We start from the raw sequence: 9286 nt of genomic DNA, 5'->3' as shown, positions 1-9286 counted from the left end.
GAGCAGGGAGCTCCAACCGCCTGAGCCACCGGGCCGGCCCAGAAAATACTAAACATTTTATAAGATGGAGACTGCAATTAGAATAAATAAATTATATGATTTGATAAAACAGGTTTGACTTCATTCTGGAATAGCATAAAGAATCTGAAAGAAATGTCACAGAACTATTATCTGTGAGTCTCAGCCACTGTGTCGTGACAATGTTGGTGCTCCCAGAGAACGTGCGCATGGCTCAGCGTCCCCAATCTCCGCTGTGCCCCTTGTCCAGAGGTGTGTCCCTGGCTAAGGATACATCCTGGATGAGCACTGAGAACACAGGAGCTGCTCCCCAGGGATGCCTATTTCCTACCTGTGTGCTCTTTGCTTTGCTCCCGGGAGAGTCCAAAAGCAAAGCATTTCTAGACAAAAGGAGAGATGGGTAAGAGAGTAGATCTTAAAAGTTCCTATCACAAGAAAAATAACTGTAGGGGCTGGCCCGGTGGCTCAGGTGGTTAGAGCTCCATGCTCCTAACTCCGAAGGCTGCCAGTTCGATTCCCACATGGGCCAGTGGGCTCTCAACCACAAGGTTGCCAGTTCAATTCCTCAAGTCCAACAAGGGATGGTGGGCAGCGCCCCCTGCAACTAAGATTGAACACGGCACCTTGAGCTGAGCTGCCACTGAGCTCCCGGATGGCTCAGTTGGTTGGAGCGCGTCCTCTCAACCACAAGGTTGCTCGTTCGACTCCCTCAAGGAATGGTGGGCTGTGCCCCCTGCAACTAGCAACGGCAACTGGACCTGGAGCTGAGCTGTGCCCTCCACAACTAAGACTGAAAGGACAACAACTTGACTTGGAAAAAAAAAAAGGCCTGGAAATACACACTGTTCCCCAATAAAGTCCTGTTCCCCTTCCCCAATAAAATCTAAAAGAGAAAGAAAGAAAGAAAAAGAACTAATTATTATGGTGATGGGTGTTAACTAGACTTATTGCGATGATCATTTTGAAATATGTACAAGTATAGAATCATTATGTTGTACACCTGAAACTAATGTAATGTTACATGGCAATTACATTTCGGTTAAAAAAAAAAGGAGAGGTGGAAAAGGCAAAGCAGCTTACTAAAAAGCTCCATGAGTCCCTGAACCTCATGCTGCCTAGAACTTCCCAGACGGCCAAAATTCCTTACTGTATCTTTAAGAGAAGTGTGGGTAAGAGAGGAAACCCTGCAAAACCCCTGAATAATCATCAAAGGAAGAACAACCCCACATAGGGAGATCTGGGGCGATGTCACCTCAGATACTGTTACAGGAAGATCCACTTTAGGAAAGAAGACATATGGAAGCTGAGATTCTGGAAATTGACTTCCTTAAAATGGTCCATGAACTGAGATAAATCCAGTTACATAAAATCCAGTGTAATTAGAATATTTTCTGGCACTTACCAAAATTTCAAGATACCTTAGCAAATCTTTTATAAGATTTTTTTCAGATTCCACATATTAGTCAATAAAGTAGTAAAACCCGTTTTCTGGCTTCCCTACCCCTCCCTCCTCTGGAAAGATTTTGTGCACCCCTGAAGTTTGTGTACCTTCAGTTTAAAGACTTCTGAGCTTGTGGACCAGGTCTGAGAACTCAAGAAATTTACAAAATCCTTTTCCCTCTCAACCCAGGGGCTACAGCAAAACGTTTTGCATTCCAACAGCAGGACCAAGACAAAAATGCCTTTGGCAGGAGTTCACATCCATCCAAGGGAATGCAAGAGAAAAGAAACCACAATGACACAATTCAAAACTCTTATCCCCATTACACCTGCAAAGTGCTTAGTGCAGTGACTGGGAAAGTGGTGAGTAGTGAATAACAGCAGCCAGGCCCAGCTCTGAGGCTAAAACACCACTGGCATTTAGGGACTTGAAGCAGAGTTGAGGCTGAGCTAATAAAATAAGGCTCTGAACCAGAGCCTTCGGGCTGAAGGGTGAATTGTATACACACCTCATGCCAGCCCCGGGCCCATTCTGTCATGAAATCGAGGGTCCTTATGACTTTGATTAAATGTATCTTTAAATCTTAGCTCTAGAAATCATCTCTCCCCCTCCCCCATCCCCTCACAGAACCAGCCTTTCCCCGGGATAATCAGCAACTCTGGAAGCAGCAGAAGACAGTAACCAGGATCTGACTAATGATCACATAGGGAGACCTCTGGCAGGTTAAAGGTAACATCTTGCCCTAAGTTATGTTTCCAGCTTCTGAGCCCTAAGGTGGAACGACCCCTGACTACTTTCCCCTGAGACCAGACAGAGGAAATATCCAATATTTTCCACTGCAATTCTCGGTGTTTAGTGCTTGGCTCTGCTAGCGCTGTTGGATGAACTCTTTCTGTTCGGTAACATCCGCACTCACAGACATCGTTGTAGGTGTCAGGCAGGGTGGGAGGGAGGCGCGAGTCCATGGCGTGTGGGCTGGTCCGCTTTCCCAGGTAGGAAGGTGAGATCTGGGGAAGAAAGGCAGGGAAAGTTTCAGAGCAGGAGGAGCCCTCCATTTGCCTAACCCAAATGAAGTCCCTGGAGAGTGGGCCTCTCTGGTCCGGATTTGTGCCCCCCACAAGCACTCCTCCTTTGGTTTTATAATCCAACTCATGTCGGGACAGCCTCTCCCCATCTCTGATTTCATCTTCACCACCGTCTACCTTTTCATTATCTCCACAGGACGAGTGGGACTCTCCCTGGTTAAAACATCTGTCTGTGAAATATTAACAGGCAAAACCAGGACTCAAACCCATTCTGTCCGACTTTGGGAACTGTCCTTTCCACTGGACAATAACCAAATCATGGGGAAAACACAGACTCTATGAATGCCCATAAAACCTGGAAGGAGGAGGGCTCAAGTTTTGATGTTAGAAAAATTGTCATTTGTAATAAACATAACAAGAGCTGTTTGAGGGGCAGGTGCTTAGCAAATACTGCCCTGCAGGGGGCGCTATTCACTCAGTGACCCACAAACGCCTGGTTGGGGGCTGTTTGTACCACCCAAGTCCCAACTGCTGTGGGGTTATTTGCCTCGTTTCTATTTATTAAAATGTTTGCTTTGCTATTAGCAGTCCCAGAAAGCTCAAGCAAATAACACTAATTTAAAATTACAAGAAAATACATGTATCCTGAAACACACACACACACACTCACAATCCTGTCAGAAATATACCACCAAACCATTTCTTCCACAAGCCTTAGCAAAGGTCACGATTTCTGGGCAGTTCTTTCCAGACTTAGAAAACGTTCCGTTAATGGATACTAGACTCAAAGTTAAAGTGTGCATGGTATTAATCAGATATATAACGAGGTGCATTTTTTCTATTCACATTGCATTTTTCTCTTTTCCAGTTTAAGTTTACTTTTTGAATATGTAGAACATTTTCATGAGCTAGAGGTTAAAACTATATAAAAAGGTGAACTCAGAAAAGCCTGCTTCTCTGATTCTTTGTCCCAATTCCCACGTGTGGGTTTTCCCCACCAAGCAATTCTCCAAATCCAGCTGTCACCTGTGCTTCTGACCAACAGGAGGTTCCAATGACCCCTTTCTTGGGTTTGGTTAATTTGCTAGAGTGACTCACAGAACTCAGAGAAACATATTACTTACCAAATCACCAGTTTATTATAAAGGATATGACTCAGGAACAGCCGGTGGAAGAGACACACAGGGCCAGGTATGGGGAAAGGGCCTGCAGCTTCCATGCTCTCTCTGAGCGCACCACTCTTCCAGAATCTCCACATGTCCACCAACCCAGAAGCTCTCAGAACCCCATCCTTTTGGGTGTCTATGGAGGCTTCATTGCACAGGCATGATTGATGAAATCATTGATCATTGATGATTGGTTCAACCTCCAGCCCCTCTCCTCCAGAGAGGTCAGTGGGTGAGACTGAAAGTTGGAACCCTCTAATCACAAGGTTGGTTCTCCTGGCAGCCAGCCCCTACCTTACCTGGGGTTCAAAAGTCATCTCATTGACATAACAAAAGATATCTTTCACTTTGGAAATTCCAAGGGTTTTTGGAGCTCTGTGCCAGGAACAAGGAGGGAGACCAAATACATGTTTCTTATTATAAGTCACAGCATCACAGCTCCCTTTCCCATCTAGGAATTACATTCACAGCAGCCACCTCCAGGAGACCACACACTTACTGCTCTGGCCTCCACTGGTCCCTCTTGGACAGAGAGCTCAGCCATCCAGACTTCAGTCAGGCATCAGGTGGCCTGAAGCCACAGGGCCCCAAGAGGTCATCCAACATGCCTCTCTCTCTTACAGACAGAAACCGCCATGTCAGACTTCTGGCCATTTGGGCAGGACCAGAATCCTGGCTTTGTGTCCGCTCCATTCAGGCCTGGTGAGCGTCTCAGGCTGGAGTGTGGGACAGGAGCACTCACCCTTACCCCGCTGCTTCTACTGACCAAACCCCTCCGGCCACTCAGTTTCCTTGCAAAGTTCCAGCTTCTAGCAGTCTTCCAGGCTTTCAGGCCAGCAGTGCAGGCGTCATTTTTAGCTCTACCTTGTCCTTTACCCTGGCATCCAGTCTGTGGGCATACAATCCGGCCCTGGAGGGCTGGAAGAAACCACAAAGGGCGTGTGGTTCAGTTGCCCACGCAATGCTTGGATTTCCTCTAAATGGTCGTGGTGAAGCCATTGCCCAGGCTCCGCCTAAACACGGCCCTCATCTCCATGCCAGGGGCTCACCACTTCCTGATATTACCTGTTGCATGTTGAAACAGTTATGATGTTCCAAAGTTGGCCTTAGGTCGAGCTGAAGTCAGCCTCCCTGTGCTTCCCCCACACAGAACAGACCTGCCTGTCCCGACCGTCTTAGCTCTTTAACCAGGAAGGCTGTGATCGTGCCCCAGAGCCTCGCTCCAGCTGGTCTTCCCAGGACAATTTCAAGTCACTAATCAGTCTGCCCTCTCCCCCTAACATTCTCCACTTGATCAAGATCAGGTGTTGCAAACTCAGTACCGATGGGGGCCAAGCAAGTGACATCACTGAGGAGATGGGTGGAACACAATAGGGAATGGCGGGGACTGCTGCAAAGAGAGTATGTGCCCATCTACTGGAAACAGCCATTTTAGTTTCAGCCAATTGTTGCAACGAAGAAGTGAGGCCCCAGCACTGCCAGATCCCTCATTTTCCAGGAGGAACAGGAAATTTGGATTTGTATTTGAAATGCCCTGATTTTTTGTTAGTAATTAATGTAAAACAACAATAACAACACATTATATGAGTCTACACTGTACAGGCAAACAAAAACCAATGGGCACAAGTATGCAAACTCTAGTCTACAGGCCTCTGAAAATATGCCACCTAAAATTGGACGTGACACTCAGAGATGGTGGCTGACCTGTCCCATCCATCCCTCCTTGGGAAAACCTTTTCCTTCCCTGATGATGCCCACTATGTCAGGTCTCCATCATTTCTCACCAGACCCGGGCCCACAGTGCCCTGACCGGCCAGCCATCTCTGTGTCTCCAGCCCGCCTCCTCACCACTGCCCAGTGCATGTCTGTCACCCATGCCCCTCCCCTAGGACCAAGGGCGGCCAGACCTCAATCAGCCAGGTCTGGTTCCTCCTGGAGAACCTGCCCCCTGGGCTCTCCCCCTTTTCTGATAGAACTGGGAACCCTCCTTTCTGCCCATTCCTCCATACCTTTGCTCAAGCCAGGCCTCTCTCTAAGAATGCCTTCCTCCTCCCTACTCACACCTAACCCTGGCTCGGCTTCCTTCCTCCAGGGCCTTGCCTGGCATCATCAGCCCTCGGTGGTTTCTTCCTCTTATACTTCGCCAATACCACATCTGTAATATGGAGAGAAGACAGAATGACCTCAAAGAGTGTTTGAGGAATAAATGAGGTGACTCGTGTCGAGTGCTTAGAGAATAATAGGCATAAAGGAAGCGGTCTGTGAACGTGAGCTCTTACTATGAATACCCAGCTTAGCAGTGAATCCACGTGGCGTCTGCTGCTCTTTCACATTTACTACTCACATCTTTCCAGCTAAATGATGAAAGACTCCTGAGCATGGAGACTGGCAGACCTGGGTCGGAATTCCATCTGTCCCATTTTACCCTGGTGAAGTCACATAACCTCTCTGTCTGTAAAATGGAGCTAATGGCTCCCACTACTCAGGATTCTGATAAGGATGAAATAAAGCAACGTCTTCAAAAGAAAACTGGAAATAAATGCTGTAAGAACAAGCTTCCAGATGAGGGAATTCCCAACCAGCCACGTACTGCTGGAGTCAATGACAGGCGGCTATGTCTTAGAGCAGACCTGGAATGTTCTTTTGTTGAATGTTCCAACAAATAGTTTTTTAGCAGCTACTCTGGGCCAGACGCTGTGCAGTTATTGCAAAGATGAAGGCCCACCCCTCAAAGTAAAGGTGATAAAGCCACCTCTAAACCTCCCGTCGGCCTCCCCTCTCCACAGACCCTCAGCTGGGATCTGGTAGTCCCAGCTCCTGATTTCCCTTCTCAGATTCTGCCGGTTACAGTCAGTCCTGTCACTGTTGCCCTGATGACCTTCCTGCAACACATTCATTCATTCACTCATTCCTGCATTACACAATTATGTATTCAGTAGTTACCAGAAATTCTGAAAACCAAACAGATGACGGGAATCCCTGCCCCTCATGGGTGTTACATTCTAGTAACTCATTATGTAACTTCTTTGCCTTAAAAACTCTACTGGATTCCAATCACTTACGCCAGGGTCAAGTCTTGAGCTTGATCTTCGGGACAGTTAGTGATCCTGCTCCACTCCCTTTCAGCCCCTCCCTACTCTCCCAGGAAGAAAGGCTTCCCGGCTTCAGGTGGGCCACGCCCCCTCAGACGTTGTGTCTTTGCTCTGGTTATTTTTGCAGTCTGGGAAACGCCTCTTCCAAATTAGAGGCAGCCGAATTATTTTCTCTGTAGGAAGCCTGTTCTCAGCCCTGCCCGCCCGCAGCCCTGCTGGCAGCCTGGCTCAGGGGCCTCTGCACCCCATGGGCTCTGCCAGACTCACCTGGGGCTGCCCAAAGTCTTTTTCCTGGTTGTCTCCCCAGCGTGTGTTGGCTCAGGCACCCTGCAGAAGCAGTGGTACCAGATACAATGATGTCTTTGTGGATGGCCAGAGAAGAGCAGAGAGGACCTTCCAATGTGAAGATTACAGAGAGTCTCATGGAGGAGTCCATTTGGCCCCAACCAGGATAAATGAGCAAGATGTGCCCACAGAAAGTGCTATGCAAAGGGGCCAGTGGGTACAGGGACAAGGTGGCCAGAAGCCTGGTACATGCTAAAGAGCCATCCAACATTCCATTGGCCAGGAGAGGGAGGCAGGGAAAGGAACAGAATAGAGACAGAAGGTGGGAAACAGAAGCTATCACCTGAGTGGGAAAGGCCTTGACTGTCAAACTGGGGAATCTGACTTCAGCAGGTTAGGGATCAAAAGCTCAGACAAGACAAGGAAAGGTTATGAGAATGATCGAGGCCCAGGTGACACAGGAGAAGTGGAGGATAGGGTCTTTCTACAAAGGAGAGGCACTCTTAGCTCCGGGTCGTGGAGCCAAGGTGGATAACTGGGCTCAAGGCCGCCACAGCTTCACATTTTAAAAAACAGAAGCCAGACATCCAGTCTTTCTAGTGAAATTTCCTGATTGAAAACACTACCACCACCAAACAAAACATGTTTACAGGTCCTCAGTTTGCAGCCTCCTGGTTTTAGGTGGCAGGATCAGCTGGTGGCTGGTGTGGAAACGGCAGAGGGAGGGCTCGCGTGAGCAGCCAGACCAGTAACAGAGGGCTTCTCTTGTTCGGTGGACCTGAGTCAGTAATGGGATGGACAGGGGAGAGCTGGGGGGGTGAGGGGGGAAGGTTGTCAGACAAAATAGAGAAAGCCCCAGTTAAACTTGAATTTCAGATAAACAGGTTTCTTTCTTTTTAACTATTACAAATGGTATTAAAAATAACTCATTTATCTGAAGTTCCAATGTACCTGGGTGTTCTGTATTTTTATTCGTTAAATCTGGCCACCCTAGAGAGGGATCCTCTGGCAGTGGAACTCAGAGCACTTGACAAAGAACTGAACACGTGGGAAGTGGAGGCGGTACCTGCGCAAGGGTGGGACAGAGGCAGGGCAGCAGCGCCTCGCTGGGGTACTTGGCGAGGGCAGATCGGAGCCATAAACTCGGACCGGCGCCGCCATCCTGGATGAGAGAGCGGGTTGACTTCGGGAGGCGCCAGCACCGCTGTCCCTTTGCCCCAGGCTACTCCTGCAGGGTGACCCTCAGGCTATGCTCGGGAACAATGAGGAGCCCTGGTGCCCTTAGAGATGAGGAGGGACGGCGGACTGATCCTCTCACCTCAGCACAGCCAAGCACTCTCTGGCGCACGTCGTCCGGGTCCTCTACCCCCTGCCGGCGACCACCGCCTCTCCGTCCATCTCCTGAACCGCGCTCAGCACGTGGCGCGCACGGCGCCCAGAGGGACACGCTGGACCTGCTCTCCGCCGGATCCAGAGGGCGGGGATCCGCGCCAGGTTTCCTCCTCCCTCTGCGGTCTTGCCGGCTCCTCCTAGTGCTGACCTGCCTTTCACATCCCGCAGTCTTTCCAGCCTTGACCTTGAGCCCTGCTCTCTCTCTCTGGATGATCATCACTCTCCTCCTAGGCTTCAGTGACCATCTATATACTGAGGGCAATTTTTCACTTTGTCTGTGTAAACGACAAGGGCATTTTGACCTAGTGTACAATGCATCTTCTCCGCCCACCCCCCTCTAATCCTCCATCTCTCCCTCCCTCCCTCTTTCTCTTTCTCTCTACCTCTGTCCTTCCTTTTCTCACATCTTCCTTCCCTCTCTCTCCATTTCCTGTATTCCTCGACTATTCTTTTCTCTCGCTCTCCATTTGTCTTGTTCACAAAAACTGTTCAAAAATTTCTCCTGGATTCCCTAAGAAACGTAGACAAAGTATCACTCTTCCACACAACGACACAAAATAAAACTGACAACAACTGAACCTGAACACAGTAAAATTTATGACTGATTTCAAAATGTCAGAAAAATCAAATCTTCTTGACATAACTGAGATCTGCAAAACCTGGTCCAGGAGATTGGACTTGGTAGAAACAATAGTTGCAGAAAAGGAAATGCAAACTGGTTGATGAAGAAATCGATTTTGTTTAAAAGTTAGAGCGAATAAAACTGAACTGAAAAGCAGTGCTACCCATGAAAATAATTTTGACATAATAACATTTAAATGGAAAAAATAAATTGTTTGACTGTGCTCGGTTTAATTTTTTTTTTCC

General features: G+C 48.3%; 1 protein-coding gene across 1 annotated transcript in view; it reads right to left on the bottom strand.

Annotated features, from left to right (window-relative positions):
• Positions 1-809: 809 nt before the first annotated feature.
• LOC148758269 (uncharacterized) overlaps positions 810-9286 on the bottom strand; it is a 20812-nt gene continuing 12335 nt past the window's right edge. The window contains exon 3 of the mRNA XM_088798581.1: positions 810-2466. The gene's annotated coding sequence lies outside the window, so the exon portion shown is untranslated. The remainder of the gene's footprint in view (positions 2467-9286) is intronic.

Source organism: Rhinolophus sinicus, chromosome 5 (assembly GCF_057876585.1).
Source record: "Rhinolophus sinicus isolate RSI-liver-muscle chromosome 5, RSI-T2T, whole genome shotgun sequence".
Classification (NCBI taxonomy): Eukaryota; Metazoa; Chordata; class Mammalia; order Chiroptera; family Rhinolophidae; genus Rhinolophus; species Rhinolophus sinicus.
The sequence above is the reverse complement of the archived record's forward strand: the minus strand, read 5'-3'. Positions and strand labels throughout refer to the sequence as shown.